The following is a 25,210-nucleotide window of genomic DNA, read 5'->3' as shown; positions in this document are numbered from 1 at the left end:
TAGCCAGGCATATCTGCGAGCATAATTTGTATTCCTTTTTGGTAAGGGAATCCGGTTTAAAGGTGAGGAGTGCTAACCAAGGATCTGGACAAATCTCCTTACCAAACAAGGTACTCAGAAGAGCAAATATCTCTTTCCACACGTTGGAAATTTGTGGGCACTCCCACCATATGTGCAGTTCATCTCCAGTTGTGTTACAACCCCTAAAACAAGTAGGGTCGGAGCCATATATTCTGTGTAACTTTGCTGGGGTCAGGTACCAGTCATACAGTACCTTGTATGCGTTTTCTTTAATGACTGTGTTGATGGATGCCTTCCTTATATGATCTAATGTGAATTCCCATTTCTTAATGTCTTGAACTGCATGGAGTCGTTGTTCCCAGCGTTCCATGTGTTTGTTCTTTTCAGGTACGCCATAGGCTCTGAGTTTAGCATATATCCAGGATATTTGGCCCTTGTTATAAGGGTGTGTACACAGATATTCAAAAAGTGTTTTAGGTTTGGGATTTTTCCCCATTTGCGATCTTATAAAATGACTGATTTGCAAATATTTGTAATGTTCCCGAAGAGGAATGCTGCGGTTATTCCGAAGAGTGTCCCATGATAAGATACTCCCCAGAGGGGTCATACTATGAAAGTCTAGGAAATCATTATCTAGCCACCATCCAAAAGATTTCGGATCTTGGCCTGGAGGGAAAGCGGGGTTATGAAACAATGGAGTAAGAGGAGATGGATTGGAGCAGAGGACTTCTTTATATTTAAGTCTCATTTTATCCCAAAGAGTGATGGAATGCTTTAAAATTGGATTTGTAAGAGCCACGGGGGTCTAGCTTCCCGTGGGACCCACAAGTAAGTCTTAGGAGATTGAGGCGACAATATTTGGGTTTCTAAGGAGGCCCATCGGACAGCGTCTGGTGAGCAGTGACCTTTAACCAATTGAGACAACTGGGCCGCATTCCAGTAATGGCGAAGGCAAGGGAAATTCAGCCCACCCTGTGAGGTAGCCTGTGTGAGGATCTGTCTAGCCACTCTAGGATGTTTATCATTCCAAAAGAAACGGTACATTTCATTCTGTAGTAAATCCATGTCTGCGTTAACTATCGGTATAGGGAGTGTACGAAAAAGATAGAGAATCTTAGGCAATATTACCATTTTAATAGAGTGTAGTCGGCCCAACCAAGAGATCTGTTTCTTATGCCAGGAGTGCAATATTGAGACAAGATTTTTAATCATTGGAAGATAGTTTTGGGTATAAAGGTCTGCCAACTTTGGAGTTAGGTGAATCCCCAAATATTTTAACGCTTTCCCTTGCCACTTAAACGAGAAATTCAATTCTAAAAGTTTTTGGATAGGCCTAGGCAGGGATATTGCTAGTGCCTCAGATTTAGTATTATTAACTTTAAATCCTGAGCAAGAGGCATATTTATTAATCTCATTAAACAGATTCGGTAGGGATGTTTGTGGGTGAGTAAGAGAAAGCAAGGTATCGTCCGCAAAGAGAGCAATTTTATAGGTATCTTTGCCTATTGTGATTCCTGATATATCTGAATTCAAATCTAATGCTTTGGGCTAAGGGTTCCATGCATAAGGCAAAGAGCAAGGGGGACAACGGACACCCCTGTCTCATTCCATTTTTAATCGCAAAGGATTCCGAATAATGTCCCGTGTTGTAAACCCTAGCCGTAGGTCCATTGTATAAAGACATGATTGCTTCCCTAAAGTGGACGGTACAACCAGCAGTGTCCAAGACAGCCTGTAGAAAGGTCCAGTCCACCATGTCGAAAGCCTTCTCCGCATCTAAGTGACAGGAATATGCTGGGGATATGTAGGCTCTCGACATGGTGGAGGAGGTGAGCCATCCGTCTGATGTTATCTGCTGCATCCCTGCCTAAGACAAACCCAACCTGATCTGGATGTATCAACGTTGGCAGAACTCCAGCCAGCCTATTAGCCAAAATTTTTGCATACAATTTGACATCGTTGTTAATAAGGGATATTGGGCGGTAATTTTGACAGAACATTGGGTCTTTTGGAGGCTTTGGGAGAACTGCTATATTAGCTCTGAGCATATCTGGAGGAAGTTGCCCTTTGTTTTGTAGCAAATTGTTGAACAAGGATGTCATATGCGGGAGTAATTCCTTCAAAAATTTTTATAGTAATGCATAGAAAACCCATCCGGGCCTGGAGCCTTCCTCCCCTTACTCTGTTTGATAGCTTCAGATATTTCGTCCCCTGTGATATCACTTTGCAAGTTTTGTGAATCCTCTACTGTCAATTTAGGCAGACGACAATGCGCTAATACTTTTTAATTTTATCTAAATTATCAATTGTTTTAGACGGTTTATTTCTGTCATAGAGCTTAGAATAATAATGTGCAAATTCTCCCAGAACCTCCTCTGTTTTATAGAGAAGTTTCCCTTTTGAGTTTTTGATTGACCTAATTATTGTTGATGAGGACTTTTGGTCAGAAGTCTCGCCAGCATCGAATCTGCTTTGTTCCCTTTCTCGTAGAACATACGTTTAGTATATGTTAAGGATCTTTCAGCTTTCTCTATTAGAATCTGCTTAAGTTCTCCCTTTTTGGAGATTAGTGTTTCCAAAGTGAGAGAGTCCTGATTAATCTTATGGGAGGATTCTAGTAGAATAATTTCCTTCAGAAGTTGTTTAATTTGGATTCCCTCTGTTTGCGGAGATAGGAGGCGTGTTTTATAAGTATCCCCCTGATCACTGTCTTATGGGCAGCCCAGATTGTCTCTTTAGTCACTTCTCCATTATCATTTTCGAAAAAATATTGTGGAATTGCTACAGTCAGTTCCTGGATAACCTCAGAATTATTTAAAAGGTGTTCGTTTAATTTCCACTCCCCTTTTGGTTTAGGGAATCCAAGTTGGAAAGCAGAGAGCATTATGTCATGATCTGACCAAACGCACGGGATAATCTCAGTTTGTTTCAATTTATCTATAAGCATTTTGGATGCTAAAATAAGGTCAATTCTACTATAAGAATCGTGGGGAGTGGAGTAGAATGTGTAATCCTTAGAATCTGGATTTAAGACTCTCCAGGTATCCAGAAGTGACTGGGCCTTATTCAACTTACGAAGACTTTTAGTAGCTCTAGATATGGGATTGCCAGGAGGGGTTTTGGATTTGTCCAATGTGGGGATAAGCACCGAGTTGAAATCTCCAGCCACAACAAGTTCACCTTTCCTATGTTTATCTATGAGAGTTTCTAAGGTATTAAAAAAATCTGATTGTCGCTCATTGGGAGCGTAGATAGCTACCAATGTGAGTGCCATAGCATTAATTTTGCCTACGAGTATAAGAATTCGGCCTTCGGCGTCCGAATGGCGTTCCGTGATCTCAAACGGGCAGCATTTATGGAGTAACACCCCGACTCCTCTGGATTTACTGTTAGCTGAAGAGAAAAATTTTTTATCAATATTCTTGTGCCAGTAATTTGGTTCCTTACTTCTAACTAGATGCGTTTCCGTTATCACCAGTATTTGTGCCCCAGTTTTTAACAGATCATGACACGCCACTCGTCTTTTAACCGGAGTATTGAGGCCTTTGCAGTTTAAAGTAGCTATTTTAAAGTCGACTACATCAGGTAGAGGCGGGGATCTATCTATATCAAACAAGCTGTTATCATGGCTGGAGCTTCCACAAGGCGAGAGTTCCATTGGGGTTGGGGAAGGGAAAGAGAGAGAATTAGAGGTAGAAGTCATAGTAAAGTAACAAAATTACAATTGGAAAATGATTAGAACACAAAATAGAATAAAAAACACTTATTAAGCCAACTAGGTGACTCCCCAGACCCGGTAGGGGAAGAAAAAAAAGTCTCTTCAATGGGTGAGTCAATCAACAAGAATGCCCGCAAAGGATAAGTCCTTGGGGCTAGTATGGGGGTGATGGTATCTCAAAGTCCGCCTCGGAAGACTTTGGTATCCCCTCCATTTCCAACGCGGGGAAAGTGTGAAAACACCGAGGATTTCCCATATGGATGAAGACAGTATGTATAAGTTCCGTCGCAAGCAGAGAACAGAAAACATAACGTAGATGGAAGTAGCGGCCAAAGCGTAGCAGTGGTTATGTAAACTTAGCCTCTATTCCGAAATAATGATAAATAAAGTTATCTCACCAAGCCTCCTCGAATGGTAACGTTATCTCCATAAGAGCACCAAAGATTTACTCAGCTCTATCTCGTGGTTTAGGAGGCTTGAGGCGGTTCGGTTTCGGAGGAGCTGGGATGTCGTTGGAGAGATGTAGAGCGCGTAGTAGCTTCCCCTGCTCTTGCATGCTTCTGATAGTGTGGATGCGACCTTGATGAGGTACCTGTAGTGAAAATGGATGCCCCCAACGGTAGATGATCTTGTGCTGGCGTAGAAGTTCTGTAAGAGGTTTAAATTCTCTACGTCTGGCCAGCGTCGCAGGTGCCATATCTGGGAATAGCGCAATTTTATGGCCTTCCACTTCCAGTTCCCCTGACGGTTTCACTGCTGTCATAATGTCCGCCTTAGTTTTATAGAAATGCATCCGGATTATGACATCCCGCGGTTTCTCCTCCGGCCCAGGTTTAGGCCGCAACGCTCTATGAGCTCTATCCATTTCAAGCCGTTCCGGCGGGATATCTGGAAGGAGTTCCTGAAACATATCAGTAAGAAGAGTAGAGAGATCGGTTACCGTTTCAGGGATTCCCCTTAGGCGGATGTTGTTCCGTCGGGAGCGGTTCTCAGCATCTTCCAGGGCATATTGCTGGTGCTCGAGCTGAGAGAAAATGGCGGCTATGTCGCCGTCCACTTGATATACGTAGTCAGTGATTTTATCTACGTGTTGCTCCAAGTCTTCTACACGTGAGCCCAACGCAGAAATTTCGGCTGCTAGGTCTTTTGTAGTTTTGACATGCTCAGCCTTTACCATTTTCTCGATATTCTGGAACAGAAGTTGCAGGTCTTGTTTAGTTATACCTTCGGCCTCCTCTCCCTCCGCTTGCTCACCAGCCTGGACGCCATCTTGATCTTTATGGCTTTGTTGAAAAAGGAGGCGCAGGTCATTTGCTGCCGACTTTTTTGGCTTGGGACCCATTTTTACCGATCCCTCCAGTCCTCAGTCCGTTATAGAAGCGATTAAAGGGGAATTAGCTTCGGTAGTGCTGATTTAAAGCCAGTGTATTCCCCGCGTTGTGAGGAGCCCGTTTAGAATACCTCCGTCTTGTCACGTGGCTAGCTCCGCCCCCGGAATATATATATTTAAGCAAATATTGCCCTTTTACATCTTCCCACTTGAGCCCCCAGAAATACTGCAGCTTTAACTGTAACAGGAAGAAGGGTGGAAGCAAAAGGCAGAACTTTGTCCGTTGATTGGCTCATGTGACCTAACATGTTGGTTTGCTTATGTGCACCGATTATTCTAGGATCCCAGGAGGCGGCACTTATTTTTTAAAATGGCAATTTTCTTTTTAGGATTACCCAATGGCACATACTAATTCAAGCATATTATGAAAATAGTTTATTTACATGCTATTTATTTTTATAGAGACCTAGACTGTTTGAGTGATATAGTTTTCCTTTAATTCCTTCTCTCCATTATAGTGGATCAAAAAGTCACAGTATGGGAACACCAATGTATACGGTGTGTATAAGAGCCCTTAGATTGAATTATATGCATATTTTGGGGCAAATTTTTTGAATTCAAAAATTTTAAATTTCTAGCTATTTTTTGTGTTCTTCGACAAGGGAAGGGAAAATTCCAATCGAATTTGAAAAAAAATTAGAAAATGAGAATATCGAAATTTATCATGTGCTGTCTCTTTAAAAAATCGACCATTCTCCATCTAAAACCTGCTGAATTGCTGTTTTAGCCTATGGGGGACCTCCTGGAACCTATGTTGAGTCAATTGGTGGACTTTGAAAAACCAATGTTTTTTGGGGAAAAAACTTCTATTTGAATTCGATTGAATGCGATATTACGATTATAATTCGAATTCGGTGGACTACGGACCTATTCGATCGAAAATGGACCTATTCAGCCAAAAAAAAACCCTTCGGCTTAATTTCATTCGGTCTTTTTGAATTCGAAGTTTTTTAAATTCCAAAATTCGACCCTTGATAAATATGCCCCTTTTATGTTAACCGGGCTCCATGGTGACTTTCAATCTACTTCTGATTTATAATTGGGGGTTTATTACATATTTTACTGTATATATTTTATTATTGAAGCCGTATTTAAAATAACGGCTTTTCTGTGCTCGGTTCTTATTTTCCGAGATGAAATCCTGTCATCGGCGTTATTCCTATAACCACCAAGAATGTTAATTTCCTTTTAGGCTGAAACAGGTGCTTGTGGGACATTTGTAGCCTATAAATTCAGCTCGGGAGTAAGGCGACAGCTGCTTGCTGCCATTGTGGCCCCTCCACCGCCCGTCCTGTTCCTGTGAGGTCTTGGCAGCAGAACAGGTGGTTGCTTGGAGGGGATAACTGGTGAAATGATTTCAAGCTCAACCTAAAAAGTAGAAGTTTTACAGATGAAATATGTTTCCAGCAGATCTCATTAAAATGCTGCCTTACAGCGAGCACACGGCAGAACATTAAGTATTTTCATAACCTGGAAATGCTAACGGGATTTTGCTTCTCGCAAAGAAGACTCACTTGAAGTTGATATTTATAACCCATCCCGCGTCCAGACGTATTGTTATCAAAAACGTCAAACTTCCAGCAGCCAGATGTGCTTGCAAAGCCATATGCTTACCAAACAGATGCCGGTTCCAATAGAAACGCAGACTATTCCGTTCCAAAGAGGACAAACGCCATGGAATTGTTCAGTCATCACATCATCCCGTCTGAAAGGATTCACGGAAGAGAAGAAACAGATGATCTGTTATTGACTGCAGCAGCTAGAAGCAATGGAAGCCATGTTTAGCCATTCCGGGGAACGTTTGTCCCTGTCATTTCATTGTAGAATAAAGTGAGAGTAACGTTTACATGAATTGATGTTTTCAATATGTAAGTTAGTTCTTGAATCATGAAAAAGGGATATTTTGTAAAACTATTCCAGCTTGCTAGAATAAGGATACTGGCAGTTATTTACATGATATCCCTATACACAAAAGTTATTCAAATCTCAGTGTTGGAAATGGGAGCGGTTGGTTTTAAAGGAGAACTAAACCCTAAAAATTATTGCACCAACCTTAAGTTTTTAGCTTCTCAATAGCAGCAATGATCCAGAACTTCAAACTTGTCAGAGGGGGTCACCATCTTGGAAAGTGTCTGTGACACTCACATGCTCAGTGGGCTCTGAGCAGCTGTTGAGAAGCTAAGCTTAGGGCTCGTCACTAATTATCCAGCAGAAAATGAGGTTGGTCTGTAATATAAGCTGATTATTAAATTCTGATGCTAATTGCACTGGTTTCTGTGCTGCCATGTAGTAATTGTCTGTATTAATTACTAATCAGCCTTATATTGTGACATTTCTATTCTATGTGTACTGTATATTGTGAGTGGGTCCCTAAGCTCAGTAAGTGACAGCAGCACAGAGCATGTGCAGTGAATCAGCAGAAAAGAAGATGGGGAGCTACTGGGGCATCTTTGGAGACACAGATCTTTACTGCTAAAGGGCTGTGGTTGCCTTGGGCTGATACAGAAGCCCAAAACATAATGTACAACATTTCTTCCTACTTCTTTAGTTTAACTTTTTTTGTCCTTTAAGGCTGGTGGGCATCAGCCTCCCTGCTGGTATATGGCCGGTCTAATGAAAGGGAAACTATTTTTTTATTTACACAGGCCCCCAAGCACAAAGACCAGTATCCTTGGTCAATCCTATGAGACTTCAACAGGGGCTTATCTATAGAGGAAGCAGACCCTGCGGCTGCAGGAGGTGTAGGGGCCCCATGAGGCCCTAATTCATATCCAGTTTCAATAAATATCGGTAAAACAAGTCAACCTCTAAACATTTTGGGGGACCTGAAACATAATTTGCCGTAGGACCCAGTAATATCTAGTTACGTCACTGTGCTCGAGGTACACAATTAGTGCTAACCCACAATGCCCTGTATATCTAATCCAGGGTTTTCTGGATAAGGGATCTTTCCATAATTTGGATCTCCATACTAAAGTTTACTAAAGAATCATTTAAATAAACCCAATATTTTTTTTGTCTCCATTATTTTCAATTTTTATTGCCTCCAGTATTTTTGTTATGCCTCCAATAAGGATTAATTATATCTTATTTGGGATCAAGCACGAGCTACTATTTTATTATTACAGAGAAAAAGGAAATCATCTTTCAAAATTTGAATTATTTCATTAAAATTTAGTCTATGGAAGATGACCTTCCCATAATTCAAAGCTTTCAATTGGGTTATGGATAATTGATCCCATACGTGAATTTATATATATATCGAGTTTACACAGATTCATTTAAATTGCATTTTCGGAGTAACAAACTACAATCAATGTACAGCACTATGTAGTACTGAGACCATAGATGAATTTTCTCCTAGTAGAATTCCAATAGGAAATCCTCCACTTGTATTCTCTGGTATCGTTACTGAAAGTCAAAACATTTTTTTGTTGTTGCTAATGTGAAATGTTTATGGTTATAGAAAACATTAGAAATATAAATATGCTGATTGCATAAATATTCAATCTCCATAGTTGTAGCAGAAGCAGCTTTCAGTCTTTTGGGTAGGCTTGAACTAGTTTTGCACATGATGGCTCATTTAGGACTCAAATCACCATGTTTTCCTCCTACAATTAAATGTTTCTTCCAGAATCCCATTGTAATAGCAGGAGCACACTAAGGGGGGGTATTTATTAAAGTTCGAATGCCAAAAACTCGAAAATTTCGAGGTTTTTTTTTCTACGATAAAATCCGAATTTTTAGTGAAAAAAACCCCCTCAAATTTTTCGGGATTTATTATACCCAGAGGATGGAAAAAGTCAGAATCCAAAAATCCGCCATTTCCAGTAGCGTAACTAGAGGGGGGCGGGTCCTGGTGCGTGATGCGCAGCCGGGCCCCGCCCCCTCTGTACGGCCCGCAGTTTCAGTGGCGTGCGGGCTGCCGGGGGGCCCTGATGGGGTGCGGGCCCTGGCCCGCTCGCACCCCCTGCTCCCCCGGTAGTTCCGCCACTGCCCATCTCAGACCTACCGGGGTTGTATATAAGTCAGTGGGAGAAGTCCCGAGATATCCTGATCTGCGCTGGGTTTCGTGCAATGATCCGAACATTTCGTGTTTTTCAGGCAAATATCCGAAAAATCTGAGTTTTCAGTGGAAAAGCTGAAAAATTCGCAGAATTTTAATTTTTATATGATTTTCATGATTTTTTCCCTGCACTGGAGTTTTTTGGGAAAATGTATTGATAAATTAGGGGATATAACCTGTGCAGATTTGGTCGGAGTATATTTCTGAAAATAATGAGATATTTTCAGATTTTGATAAATAACCCCCTAAGTACCGTAGTGTCCTCCAGAACTTGCGCCAATATGGACAAAGGTTATACTTATACAATATTCCTGTTCCCAATTCATCAGAGCAGAAATTTTCCCATTTGAGACTGACTGATTTTGGCCCATTTTTCCATGCAAATTTGCTCCAGGTTTTTAAGGCTTCTCCAAAGAACTGAGATTAGGGCTATGACTGGGCAATTGTTGGATGAACTTTCCCCCAGAGAAAAAGGTTCCTTTGACACATTTCCCTGTATCTTGCACTATTCTTCCTTTTATTTAAACAGGATTTCAGGTCTGATATAAATCAGCATACCTCCCAACTGTCCCGTTTTCAGCAGGACAGTCCCGCTTTTGACAGCTTAACCCGCAGACCCATGTTTCTCTGCACTGAACAGCTAAAAAAAGAAACAATGTTTCTAACTTAATTGGCTTTTGGCAGAGAGCCCAGAACAGCAACAAGGTTCAGATAAGATACTTTTGTAACGATTTTGAGATAAGTAATTGTAACAATATAAGATAACCGGTCCCTTGGGAGAAGTTAAAATGGCCTTAGACGCAAAGATCTGATTGTACGGATTCTTGATTCGTATGATTTTTGGACCATGTGTGGATAGTCCCGACATTTTTCATCCCATGGAGATCGGTCGTTTGGACGATTGGCCAGGTTAAAAGATTTCTGTCAGCTGATGATAATATTGCTGCATGTATATCGCTGTGAACTTCCCAGTGATTGCTGTGACGGACAGGACATCAGCTGGTTCTCTTTGCTGCTTTATTTTATCTGAATGGTTAGTGGCAGGTCGGGAAAGGCCGATATGAAGGTAAAAACTGCACATCTATGGCCACCTTTAGACTCTCACCTTAAAGGAGAAGGAAAGCTACAGAGGCAGTTTATTGCTAATAGATTAGACACAATAGTGCAGGTTATAACAGTATATTTATTCTGTAGAATGCTTCACCATACCCGAGTAAACAGCTCTAGGAGCTCTCTGTTTAGGATAGCAGCTGCCATATTAGCTTGCTGTGACATCACTTCCTGCCTGAGTCTCTCCCTGTTTGCTCATAGCTCTGGGCTCAGATTACAGCAGGGAGGGGAGGAGGGTAGGGGAGAGGAGCAAACTGAGCATGCTCAAGCCCTAGCCCTGGAGGTTTAAACTGAAAACAGGAAGTCTGATACAGAAGCCCATGTGTACATAATAGAAGGAAAGAAATGTGGTGTTTCTTTTGACAGATGACTCAGAGCAGCATTACTTTGAGGGATTACTGGTGTATTTATATAGACCTTTCTGATAAAGCGTACTTAGTTTTAACCTTTTCTTCTCCTTTAAAGGGCAATTCACCTTCATTAGCAAAACTGTAATAACTGGGAAAAAAAACACAGAAATATGTTCAAACTTTCATAACCTGTCAAATTTTGTAAAATGAACATGGTAATTAGGGGGTGTGGCCACAAAAATGGGGATGGTCAATACATTTTGCCGCTCTACGCGCAGCACATCTTTTGTCCCTTTTTTTTATTTCCAAAATGTTGGGAGGTATGAATCAGCCCAATGGCATGATGGTACCAGTTTCACTCTCTCTGTAGGTAAGGGTCTTTGAGAGGTGCGGTCATGAGAAAACTGGCAAGAATCTGAATTTCTTTGCAAAAACTTTCTATAATACGTTTTTCTACGTCTTATGTTCAGTTTGAATGTGTTGTGTGGCATAACAGAATTAATGAAGGCAAAATACACCTAGGCACAAGGGGTACTTTATACAAAGTAGATGTTAAAATCTCCTGCATTTTAAGTTAATGAGCCTCAAATATAAATTCATATATTTCTCTCACGATACCATTAACTGAAAGGTTACATTCAGTAAACACAAATTAATTTTTCAATGCTTTCACTGGCATTAAGAAATAATTAGTTATTTCTTTCTGAATCAGTTAGGAAAACATTCCATTTGGCTTTATTTTATAGCAGATCTATGCAAAATATAACTTAGAATTTTGCTTACAGCCGAAATATTAACCAAACAGTTACCAAAGCTGCAGTCTCAAAGAATAAATTCCTATTTTCCATCCACAGTAACAGTTAACCAAATGTAAAAGAATAATATGGCCCAATTAGCCATAGTTTAGAGAATATCTAGGACAGCCCATAAGTTTTCACCTCAATTCTCGATATCTCACCATAATTGTCACCATTAGGGGGCAGATTTATTAAGGGTCGAATTGAAAATTCGAATTCAAATTTTCTATTTTTTTTTATGGTCAAAACTGTCAAATTCGACTAGGGAATTATCCAAACTCGATTCGAGTTTTTTAAAAAAATAAATAAAAAATCGAATTTGGTTTTTGAGATTTATCATACTCTGACCCTTCAAAAATTCAAATTTGACTATTCGCCATCTAAATCCTGCTGAATTACTGTTAAGGTCAATGGGAGAGGTCCAGGGGCCAATTTGGAGTTGTTTGTAACCTTCCTGACATTCAAGTTTTTTTCAAAGAAAAAACTCTTATTGAGTTTGATTAAATTTGAATCTAATTTGATTCGAGTTTTCGGGTCATTTAAATTCGTCTGACTTTAACAAATTCGATTTTTTAAATAAATCTCCCCAAGTCGAATTTCGAATTCATTCGAATTTAAGGGAGTTTAAAAAAACTCCCATGAATTCGACCCTTGATAAATGTGCCACTAAGGGGCAGATTTACCTAGGGTCGAATATCGAGGGTTAATTAACCCTCGATATTCGACCGTCGAAGTAAAATCCTTTACTTTGCGATATTCCTACAATCGAACGATCAATGGAATAATTGTTCGATCGAACGATTAAATCCTTCGAATCGAACGATTCAAAGGATTTTAATCCATCGATTGAAGGATATTCCTTCGATCAGAAAATTGTTAGGAAGCCTTATAGGGACCTTCCCCATAGGCTAACATTGGCCTCGGTAGGTTTTAGGTGGAGAACTAGGGGGTTGAAGATAAAAAAGGTTGGGAACCGTGCTCTAGGTAATAGGGAGTAATAAGTCAACATTTCTTTTAATTATTATATATTAATCTGTCCTATTTCTATTCAAGATCCACCTTCACCTTGTTTTTTTTTAATGTTTTTTTGATAAATATAAAAGGTAATCTGGCTGTGGAACAGGGCAGAGAAGGGAAGTTAATTTATAGGTTCTTACAAATTGCCGGTAATTTTGTAATGCAGGTCCTGTGCTGTTTTGGATATACCAACTTGGCTGGGCAAATTCCAGGGGGCAACCCTACCTGTGTATAAGGGCAGTCTTATATCTTATATTGTGATACTATTCATTTATATTGTAATATCCATATATTTTACTGTAGGGGTTACATTGTTCCAATATACATATTATTAGGGGGTACTGGCTACTATTTTTGATAATGAATTTAAAATACAGAGTTGAACCCTTGGCATATAAACTGCTGCACATGACGTCCTAGTAGAAGTCAGCTTTGGAAAAACCAGTTGTATATACCATAATTCTTTATTGTGAGCTTGGCCATTGGATACACAGATAAAATGGACAGTTCAGTTGGACATGGCCAAGGTTATAAGTAACTGGAAGCTGCAGTAATATAAATAGCTGTTGTGTAGTATAGCATTATAATGAAAAATGACTTTCGCAAGGTTTCAGGCTCAGCCTCCACTATTTCCTCCTGTTAGAACATTTTCTTATCTTCTGTATCTTTTCCTCATCCTACGAAAAGCTTGCAAAGTGCTCCTAATAATTGATGGCTATGAGGCTTTTGTATACCGAGGTACCTTATCCTAAGGAAGTTTAAATCAATGTGTTAATTGGTAAGTGATAATGTAATTACACGTGCAACCATAGAAAGTTCCCGTCAAGATTATTTACTCTCTCACAGGATAGTAGGCGTAATTAAGTGATCCTCGTGTAGTTACAAAGTTCTCATTGCTTCCACAGTATATAAAGCTGCTTTGTAACGGATTCCAGAAAGTGTCAACAGTTCAAATGTTTGAGTGCATATTGATCCAGTTTCAAACAGTTCATTAATCTAAGAGCACATTATATAGATTTTTCAATGTAATTTTGAAGGGGTTGGAAAACTATTGAATGATGAGGAATGATACTCAAATTATGTTTTCATAGCTCATCTCCCTGGAGTTTGTGACATACTGCAGTGTATTTAAATATAATACACAAAAGCCATGAATATCCTGTAAATTATATCCTTATAAACGGTGAGTAGTGATGTCATCAGTTATAAACGGTGAGTAGTGATGTCATTTCTGTCACATGACTCACTAAAATTTGTGTATTATAATAAATAAAGTACCCCCAGTTGTAAAATATGAGGATATTAGAAGTTACCTCGGAGTTCCATGACCTGTATAAAAACACTCGGCCTTCAGCCTCGTGTTTTTATATGGTCATGAAACTCCTCGGTACTAATAATATCCTTATATTTTACAAGAGGGGGTACTTTATTCACTATATATACAAACAGCTTGTTTTCCCATTGCTGCATATGTTACTGCAGTGTGATCGTTGACGTTCAAAATAACATTTGGTCTGGAAGATAACACATAATCAATATTTTCTACTGACTGCTGTCAGCTGAGGGTGCTGCCACGTTGCCTAAAGACCAGGAATGCAAGACCACATTCAGAACTGTAATTTCAAAATTAGACCTTGTTGTCAACCCTGTTGTCAGACTTACCAGTATAATCCAGCCGTAGAAGGAGCTGGAGCGGTAGATAATGAACCCACAAGCGCCTCACACAACCGCTACCAACCTGGAGTGGAACAGGGAGCAGGGTTGTGGAGAGTAGCCAGTGAGACGATAGCGAGTTACAAGGGATAAGGCAGAGTCGTGGTCAGGAAGTCCGAGGTCAGAAGGCAGGCAGCGAGATCCGTAAACGATAAGACAGGCCAATAAGTCGAGACAGGCAGCAAGAATCACAGTCCAGGTAGAAGCAGAGGTCGATAACAGGAATTCGAGAAGTGTAGCACGCTAGGATTTCAGTTGAAACAACCTAATAACCAGGCAATGCATCACAGTCAGAATCAAGTTTAAATACTGCTACTTTGGCGCCAAACTGGCGTCATTCCGCTGGCGTCGCAGTACTGATGCAAGCACGTCCGTCTTGGGCGTTTTCGCCTGCGTCCTTGCGCCAGCGACCGGCGCCTACGCGCCCGCGTCCGTCGCCGGCGCGCATTAGCGCGCCTGCGCCGGACAGAACGCAGAGCCAATTCCTCACACCTGTACTAACCTATAGTCGGCAAGGAGCATTGCTGCATACTGGTAACATCATATCTGACGTTTGTTGCATAGCTAGGACAGCAGCACGCTCCCATACCTTTTGGCATGAATTGCTACGCATGGGCATCTAATATACGTACTTCATCAGTAGGCATTGTCATTCCATCAGACATCCTCTCATGGCACTATTTTTGCATTGAATTGATTGAATTTTTTTGCCCTTTAGGGTTGAAAGGCCAGTTTTCTAGCATTGTTCAAGCTGGCTTCTGTTTACAGATCCTACCTAAGCCTACTGTTGTTATTGATCATCTGGTTTTTGACTCCTGCTTGGTTTTGACTTTGATCCTGCCTTGGCCTCTAGCCTGTACAAAATTCTCTAAACTTTCCTGAAGCTTGTGTTATTTGAGTTCTGGGGGTCCCAGTAGGGTGTCAGTGAAGACTGGCACCTGTAGGGGCCCTCCTGTTCACAAAACAACTTAGTTCATTCCAGCTGCCACCCAGGGTTCCTCTACAACTGGTCATTACACTAATGGTATAGACTGGTGGTAGAACATATACAAAATTGATACTGATATTTTTATCATATAATTACACAGGCCCAGACGCTAACCTGTGTTGGATCTGTGAGCAGGTAAGAACCTATATGCTGGAGACACTTTTTTCATTAGTGCACCAACCTATTGGCTCCCTATAATGGCCCCAACCCCAACGTCACTACATAAAATATCCAACACGAGTAAGTAAAATGATGGGCTGAAGAGAAGCCAAAGCATGTAACCAAAAAAGGTGAAGGTAACTTCAAAAGCAGATCTTTTCTGCAATTAAATTTATTAAGTTGTGCCACTACATGTTTTCAGGCCACAAGCCTTTTCTCAAGTGTCGCACTTGAGAATGTAGATCTGCTTTTGAGGCTTCCTTCACCTTTTTAGGTTAATTGCTATAAGAATTGTGTTTGACGACAGGAACACGTGGTGGAGCCAGCCAAAGATTTTTTCAGCCAAAACTGGAACACTGGATATTCCTGATTGGGAAGCCAAAGCATTCCTATCAGCCTGCTGCCTTGTAGCTAGAGAGGGGGACTGTGCAACCATAAAGCGTTCAAGAGCCTTTAAGAGTGGTTTGTTGACTGTATCTCATGTAACTTGATTGTGTGATCCCTTATGACTGCTGTTTAGAGAGCTTTACAAATCCTTTGATATAGTTAATCTTTAATATTGGGTTGAATTGCCCCATCTCAGATGCACATGATTTTAGGTGTGGCTGCCAGGGGTCACACTCTCAGGAGTCGAAAAGAAACCCAAGGGCCTATAGAAATCATTCAGAGCTGTGCTGATCCTATTGGTCCTTTTTCTATTCATTTAGACTTTCAGGTTTTCAATTCTTTTTTTCATTCAGAAAATTTTATAATTGGATCTTTTAACAACTTTCGTGGAATTCATGATTGTAGAGAATTTTCCCTATATGTAATAAAAGTCACTGAGTTTGCCCAGGAGCAGTAACCTATACCAACCAATGAGGTTTTTTTCTTTTAAACAGGTGACTAGTAAATGCTACCTGCTGATGGGTTGCTATGAGTTATTACAATAACCCCATAGAATTTAATTGTGGTTTCAAAAACCACAAAAATCAAACTCTAATAAATGGGCCTCCCAGTGTCTCAACCACCTTAATCACAACACCCAAAAATCAACACAACGTGCTACCACCACAAACTTTAGGTCGATGATAGACACCAATCACTCTAACCCTTACATTTATTTTCAGAAAGTCCAACGTTTCGGGGGGCACAGCCCCTTTGTCAAGCACAAGGATGTATCAACCAAGGTGAGTATTTAAGTACCTGTATATAAATTAAAATATGTTATGTAATGTAATATAATTAAAACACACACTCTTCATACCAGCAGTCCAATCAGCATTCAGCATGCAGAGGGCTAAGCCACACAGTTACACACTTTCAAGCTATGGCTTCTTTTAGAGCATCAAAGACAAAATGTATTTCATTTTATATTTAATATTATTAAAGGTATAACAATGCTTACAAAAAGGACATACAGTAATATCACAATAATCAATATTCACAATAATCAAACAATTTCTAAATCAAAAGGGTAAAACCCAGAAAGCCTATACTTAAATTAAAACTATAGAATTTCCTGGTCCTGGAGGCAAGGGCGAAACTAACTGGATGAACTCACAACCGAAATTTGTCCTCCAAAATAACTCCGAATAATAACTCTGCATTCCCCTGCCCCCAGGAATCCAAATAAGGGTGTGGCTCCAGGAACACAGTTTAAGTTTTTTTGACTCAGTATGGACGTTATGCTTTCTGTGAAATCAAACTGAATTGAATTCCCGCACTCCTCTTACCTTAATACTTTATAAGAATAATTAATCACCAATTTAGGTGGTTTGATCTTTGTTTATTTCATTGGTGAAACGTACAGTACAAACCAGGCACCATTATCATGACTTAATATACAGTATATACAAGTATACAGGTATGGAACCTGTTATCCAGAATGCTCATGACCTGGGGCTTTCCGGATAATGGATCTTTCTGTAATTTGGATCTTTATACCTTAAAGGAGAAGGAAAGGTTAAAACTAAGTAAGCCTTATCAGAAAGGTCCATCTAAATATACCAGTAAACCCCCAAAGTAATGCTGCTCTGAGTCCCCTGTCAAAAGAAACACTGCATTTCTTTCCTTCTATTGTGTACACATGGGCTTCAGTATCTGACTTCCTGCCTTCAGCTTAAACCTCATTGCCCTGGGCAAGAGCATGCTCAGTTTGCTCCTCTTCCCCACCCCCCTCCCTTCTCTACTGTAATCTGAGCCCAGAGCAGGGAGAGACTCAGGCAGGAAGTGATGTCACACCATATTAATACTGCAGCTCCTATCCTAAACAAACAGAGAGTTTCTAGAGCTTTTTACTCAGGTATGGTAAAACATTCTACAGAATAAATATAGCATTCTAGCTTGCATTATTGCAGCTAATCTATTGGCAATAAAATGCCTCCGTAGCTTTCCTTCTCCTTTAAGTCTACTAGAGAATCATTTAAACATTCAATATAGCCTTATAGGCTGGATTTTCTTCCAATAAGGATACATTATATCTTAGTTTGGATCAAATACAAGGTACTGTTTAATTATTACAGAGAAAAAAAAAATAGGTGTTGAAAATTATTTGGTTAAAATGGAGTCTGTGGAAGAAGACCTATACATTATTCGGAGCTTTCTAGATAATGGGTTTCCAGATAAGGAATAAGGGACTTTCCATAATTTGGATCACGTAGTCTGCTTGAGCTACTAGCTCAACATACAATGCAGCTCATGTTCATTTATGTGAACTCACTGATGCAGGTGCTAGAAAGTAAGAATACACGAATAGGGCTTATAAAAGCAGTAAAGGCGATAACCCTTATTAGTGAATAAATCACTGCTTTTCACAGTGGACATAAGTGAAGCTTAGATCTGTTTACAAACCTAAATTTATAGAAAATGTTTCTATGAAGAAGTCGTAAGAACTATGGATCAGAGACTGTTGATGCAATTTATAGTTTTTTAAGGCTGTGATATTGTTGGCCAGAAGACATTCCTTCATACATTTAAGAAATATGCTCTTGGTGAGAAGATATGTATATAATGCTAAGAATTGTTGTAAACTAAATATTTATAGTTAATTCAATTTTAATAAACAGTGGACATCATGTCTGCGCTTTACTCATAAGGTTCTTGGTTGAACTTGGTGGACTTTTATATTATGAGTACAAGCTCAGTATGGCTTTACTTCACAAGAAAAACATTGGTCCCATATCTAAATTATGGCTATATTTCATAAACATATTATATGACACTAGTGCAGTCTATAGAGAAATGTCCTTTGGTGCTACTGACAGTTAGATGTCCTTCACTGAGTGTTAGCATTGCCTACTATGATTTATTTAGCAAATATGTCAGTAATGGTTAATAAGTCAACAAAAAGGTTTTGTGGAGTGGAAGATTCTAAATGATATTTGACCTAAAACATATTACAATATTGTAATATTAAGGTTCTCAATTTGTCTTCTATTATCCCTCAAGTAATGGTTTCCACTACTAGCGAAAAATGATAGACTAGAGGGGGGAAATGATTATAAACGCAACTTTAAGCTTTTTTATTTTATCCCCTGTGTGCATTTGCCTCATTACGTCTAGCCATTTTGTAGAAGTAATATTTCTTTAGCTGTAGGGAAGACATTAAGGTTAAGCTATATTTTATAGGTTTGGTTTCAATTAAGTTATTCTACAAATCCAGGTTTGAGATGGCTTCTTCCATGTTCTGCTTGCCACCTGTCAAGCCTTTAAGTGCACAATGACTGGTGAAGATGGAGGGAGCAATGTGCTCTCATACAATATATACACATATACTGTTTGTAAAGTGCAAATATTTCTTGGAAATGATGATTTCATAAATTGTTTAAAGAACTGGCTTTTGCTTGCTCTTCTTCAACATTCCTTTTTTAATTTGTCCCAGGTTTATACTCAACCATATGCAAATATTAAAGAAAATCTAGACGTATTGTGCACGGAAATGAGAGTTTGCAAGCCTTGGGTTTGTACCTAGATTGTGTTTGCCCCTGTTCTGTGTGCAGAATATCTCAGAAACCATTGAAAGTAAAAATATATGTGCTTAGAGGACCACTCTAATACATTTTTTATCAGAGTTTCGATCAGTCGTCCCTGGTCTGATCGTTACAAAATACCATATACTTTATTAACTATGTATTTTTATGGGGGCTACATTTACCTACAACCTTATTTATTGGACACTACAGGGTTCACCAGCCAGAAATAAAATCATGGCAACTAAAGCAAGAAATCAATATAGTTCACCAATAAACCTTTATAGATATAAAAAGGTGTGCAGTGAGGTTGTGACTTTAAAAAAACAATGCCATGCATTAGTCACGGTAAGGGGCACATTTACTATTGGTCGAATATCGAGGGTTAATTAACCCTCGATATTCAACCCTCGAAGTTAAATCCTTCGACTTTGAATATCGAAGTCGAAGGATTTAGCGCAATTAGTTCTATCGAACGATCGAAGGAACAATCGTTCGATCGAATGATTAAATCCTTTGAATCAAACGATTCTAAGGATTTTAATCCACCGATCAAACGATTTTCCTTCGATCAGAAATTGGTTAGAAAGCCTATGGGGACCTTCCCCATAGGCTAACATTGGTGCTCGGTAGGTTTTAGTTGGCAAATTAGGTGGTCGAAGTTTTTTTTAAAGAGACAGTACTTCGAATAGTCGAACGATTTTTAGTTCGAAACTCAAAGTTTTTTTTTTTCTAATCCTTCACTCTAGCTGAGTAAATGTGCCCCTAAGTATTGTGCAAAAAAAGTTTTCATGACCTTAAAGTATATGTCCACCCAAAAACAGTTTTTGCCTAATAAAAGAAAATGTGCCTTTTAAGCCACTTTCTAGTTCATATTAATTAGCATATTGCAACGGTTTTAAATGTATTTTAAAAAAATAACTGCAATGGAAAGCAGCATTTATCTTGTTTTAATTCTCTGATTCTGAATATACCATTAATGGAGCAGGGGTCCAGTAGCGTCACTAGAGGGGGGTGACTCGCAGCCGGGCCCCTCCCCCTCCATACGGCCGCATTTGGCCGCATTTGGCAGTGGCGCACGGGCTGCCGGGGGGCCCTGAGGGGGTGCGGGCCCTGGCCCGCTCGCACCCCCTGCTCCCCCGGTAGTTCCGCCACTGTAGGGGTTATTTCTCTTACAGATTTATTGGTCACCTGCCTTCTGCAACATTTCTTCCAGGAGTCAGAACAAGAATTAAAGAGCACACAAAGGGACTGACATATTGCATTTAATAGCAATCACATTTAAAAATAATTTTAAACAGGAAGGAAAGGCTGTATTTACTTGGAGTGCCAAAAGCTAGGCACCCCCAAGTGATTGTATTGACTTACCTGAAACCCTGGGCCATTGCTCCAATCAGCAGAAAACTGCACCAGCCTGGGGTTATTCCAGTAATCACCATGGAGCGAACTTTAACAAAGAAGTCGGCTATTTTATCGGCTATTTGCGTCTGCCCCGGGAAATTTGAAGAAAAAAGAAGAAGAAGGAAGCCGATCGCTCCATGGTGATCACTGGAATATCCTTAAGGCCGGTGCCCAACTTTTGGCAGCCCCAAGTAAATATACCTTTCCTTTTCCATTTACATGTACAGAGATATTGCTTAGAAATGCACGTTCTTTACTTGGGCAGAAAACAATTTATAGGTGGAGTTCTCCTTTAATGAGGCTGAGCTCTTAGACTTTCCAAGGTAGTGCCCTAAAACTTGCATTCTTCCAGTCCTGCCTTGTGTTATAGTTATGATAAGTGTCTCCGATAAGCGTAGAGATTATGGAGAATACGAGTTTTATTGCAGCATATGTGTTTCCAGTGTTGCTGGAGAAAGAAAAGATGATTGTTTGCAAAATAGCAGTAAATTATCTCCTTTATCCTCAGCTACATGCATTTACTTTGCCATATTTATGCGTAATGAAGGTCAAATTAGATAATGCTGCATTTGTCATGTGCTGAATGCATCGGGAGTCTTACAGGCAAAAACCTAATGGCATTGCATAATGCAGAGCGAAAATTAAAATGTATTCATATTTCCATCTGCTCCCAGGAGCTGCGGTGTTCTATGTGTAAATTTTACATAACGGTGAGCCTTTTAGGAGTTTTAATTGTCAAATCCATCACTTAGACAGAGACAATTTGAAGCTAGAGTGATGAGGGAGAGCATTGCTGAATTTGTGGAGCATACTGTGGATTACTGGAAATATACCGTGGTGGTCACGTTGTACTTGCGAAAAATATACGCTGTGGTTTGTTGGGATTTCTGCAGTTGGCACCATAAGCCCTGCCAATTTAAAAAAAAAAAAAAAAAAATGCGGCGGTTAGCTGGGAAATACAATCATCCCCATAAAATGCATTGGAATTTGCCACACAGCTGCAGTGGAAAGGCTGATGATATTTTATGGATATTCTGCAGTGGTTTCTTTAAAAGGAAACTGTAGCTTTTTGTTCATGTTGGGGGTATTTGTAGAATGAGCTGGAGACTTTATTATGAAGTTGTTATTCCTCAGGTGTGAGCCTCTGTACCCTGGCAAAGCTTTGTGACATTTATATGTGAGCACAGAGCTAGAACAGATGCCAGGAGTTCTTTAATGTGGTTGGCTCATTGACAGTACAACGCACAATGCGCGCATAATAGACACGGAAAACAGGTGCACATGAGAATCAGAATCTGATACTGAGATCTCTTATTAGAAAGGATAGAAGCTCCTGCAGAGACCCCAGCAGTATATCATCCAGTACTTGTTTCCTTAGCTAGGGAAATGTTTCTTCAACTCTGCAAGGAGCGGAACACACTGTTGCATTGGAGCCATAAGAATAAATGCAACAAAGCATAGTGGATTCTGCTAACATGGAGGCCATAGGTGCCTATATCAGTGTACTGGACCTTCAGTGGTGCACACAGAGACTCCAATGAGATAGTCGCTACTCTGGAGGAAGGGGTGATGTCGCCTTGGGAATACAACCCCCACTGATTCTTGGTTGAACACAAAAAAAAACCCTTACTGACCTCATCCACTGAGTCACTGTTACCCTGGCCTCAATTTAAAACGTTAGGCTTTGAACTCTTCTTCTGCTTGGATACTGAGTCCTACTTCCACCTCTCTGCCAGATCCACCCCCTTCTATAGAGACCAGAAGGAGACTGAGTTCATGTTCCCTTTCCTTTTATACACTAGGGAGCCAGGAACTGGTAAAATACCCTTGGGCCAACAGGGGACACTTCCTTACCATAGTAGGGCATGGGTTAATGGCTGTGAACTTCCTGAAAATTAGGTGAAAGTTAATCTTATGGGTTAAATAGGACCTGCCAAAGTTAGAAAAGTCTAATGTATTCAAACAATCTATATTATTGTGTTCTTGCATTTATTTATATTTTGAAAGACGTATTTTTCTAATTCCTCAACCTAACTTTTGTTTTCAACAAACCCATGCTGTGAGTCAAAGACAGATATCGCCTGCTGATTCCAGCATGAATTGCATGACATCATTTTGGGAAATGGTAAACTGAGGAAGCACAATAATAAAAAGTTTATATGTCAAAAACTAAGAGAAATAAGAAAACCCATTTATAAAAAAAAGAATTATTAAGCACACACTTCCTTTTTGGTTTATATTTATTTCAATGCACTCTTTTAAAAAGGCATTGGGACTGATTTACTAAAGGGCGAAGTGGCCGTCGCTAGCGAAAATTCTCCAGAAATCCCACCCGCAGGGACATTGGCAATTTACTAACAGGCGTAGAGGACAATTCACTAGTGAAAGATACCATCACTAGTGCAGTTTCAAGCCCTATTACCAGTCAAATTTTTGCTCAGGCGAACGACCGTTATTCCGCAAATTCACTAAAGTGCAAATATCACAGAATGTTAACTCTTTCGCTAGAGTTTCCTTTGCCACCTTAGACCTGGCGAACTGATAAGATGAAGCTACAACCTCCTCAATCTTATGTCAGTGACATCATATCCTGTATGCGCAAAAGAAAGGAACATTAGCGAAAGTTCGCTATGAAATGCTCGCGCTGATGAATTAACGCTAGCGAAACTTTGTCAGCGTCCGGCTGCAGAGATGCAAGTTTGAATTTTAGTGAATTAGCATAGTGGTAGCGAATTTGCACCTGACAAAGTGTGGCGAAGCCTTTGCAGATGCAAAATGACCTTTAGTGAATTTGCCCCATTGTATGACTGCAGCGATTTTATTCTTTTATTGAGTTTTTATAACATGAATTTTGGAAAGGGACAGCAATAATTGGGGGCTTTCCTGAGAGTGATACAAAAGCATTGTGTGTGCTGCACAGACAGCTTCATTGCCACCTTAGAGGATATATCAAGCCTTTGTGAGTAACGCACGATTGATACCCTCACTGGAAATAGTGCTGATTGCAGAATACATTCTCCCATCTATAGAAAACCTTATTTAATTCACTGTGTGCCTCGCTCTGGAGACGAGCAGAATAACTCCGCATTAGGATAGGGAAACCCTATTTGCATAAAAGCGTTTTGTCTTTCTTTACAGGTCAAATGTGATCAATGAATGTTATCGTTTAGTTCCGTAGGACGAACTATATTTATGAAGACACTTAACATTTATTACTGTGAAATATGTGTGCGGATTCTATGCGGCGATCCATCTGTGTTCTGCCGAAGATTCATACATTGCTGCAGGAGGCATGCGGGTTTATCAGTAAAAAGATTATATATCATTATAAGCACGATATGAAGGTGGCAGAGGCTTTTTTTTTTCTCAGTGCCGTGCGATGAAACCAATAGGAATAAGTCACTTTGATCAAAGCTGTAGGTAGAGGGATTATGGGTTTAACTACGGAGAAGATGCCATATATTTATATTATGTACTGTATATATTACACAGATAAAGAAGCTTTAAATGCACCAGATAGAGTACAACAGTAATGTGGGCACCATCTGTAATTTAGACGCACTCTCACTGTTGTTGTGAGGTTGAGCTTGTTGTCAGCTGTAATGTATTAGTGATGTGTTAGGAAACATGACAGGTTCCTCTTCTGCATTGCCGGTGAGCGCTGTGTTCGCTGTGAGAAATGGAGCAGTAGTGCTGCAACAGTGATGTCATGGTGATGTGATAATATGATGATATCTTGACCCTGCAACAAGGCGGTAGTGACATCATCACATAGTTACATAGTTAAATCAGGTTGAAAAAAGACAAAGTCCATCAAGTCCAACCCCTCCAAATGAAAACCCAGCATCCATACACACACCCCTCCCTACTTTCACATAAATTCTATATACCCATATTTATACTAACTATAGAGTTTAGTATCACAATAGACTTTAAAGGAGAAGCAAACCCAGTCGGCGCAAAAACCCTCCCCTGTGTTGCTTCCCCTCCCTCCTCCCCCCTGGCCTACCTGTCTCGCTGGGCAAATGCCCCTAACTTGTTACTTACCCTTCTGCGCAGGTCCAGTCTACGGAGTTCACAGACGCCATCTTCTTCAAAGCGATCTTCTTCCTGCTTTGACCGGCATTTTGCCGGTACGGATTTACTGCGCATGCGCCAAAAGTCACAAAGTTTTCCGATTTCACTTCGTGACTTTTGGCGCATGCGCAGTAGATCCGTACCGGCGAAATGCTCCTACTGCGCATGCGCCGGTCAAAGCAGTAAGAAGATCGCTTGGAAGAAGATGGCGTCGTTGAACTCCAAAACTGGACCTGCACAGAAGGGTAAGTAACAAGTTAGGGGCATTTGCCCAGCGAGACAGGTAGGCCAGGGGGGAGGAGGGAGGGGAAGAAACACAGGGGAGGGGGGGAGGATTTTTGCGCCAACTGGGTTTCCTTCTCCTTTAATATTATGTCTGTCCAAGAAATCATCCAAGCCATTCTTAAAGGCATTAACTGAATCAGCATCACAACATCACCCGGCAGTGCATTC

The sequence above is a fragment of the Xenopus laevis genome, chromosome 1S (assembly GCF_017654675.1).
Source record: "Xenopus laevis strain J_2021 chromosome 1S, Xenopus_laevis_v10.1, whole genome shotgun sequence".
Taxonomy (NCBI): domain Eukaryota; kingdom Metazoa; phylum Chordata; class Amphibia; order Anura; family Pipidae; genus Xenopus; species Xenopus laevis.
The sequence above is the reverse complement of the archived record's forward strand: the minus strand, read 5'-3'. Positions refer to the sequence as shown.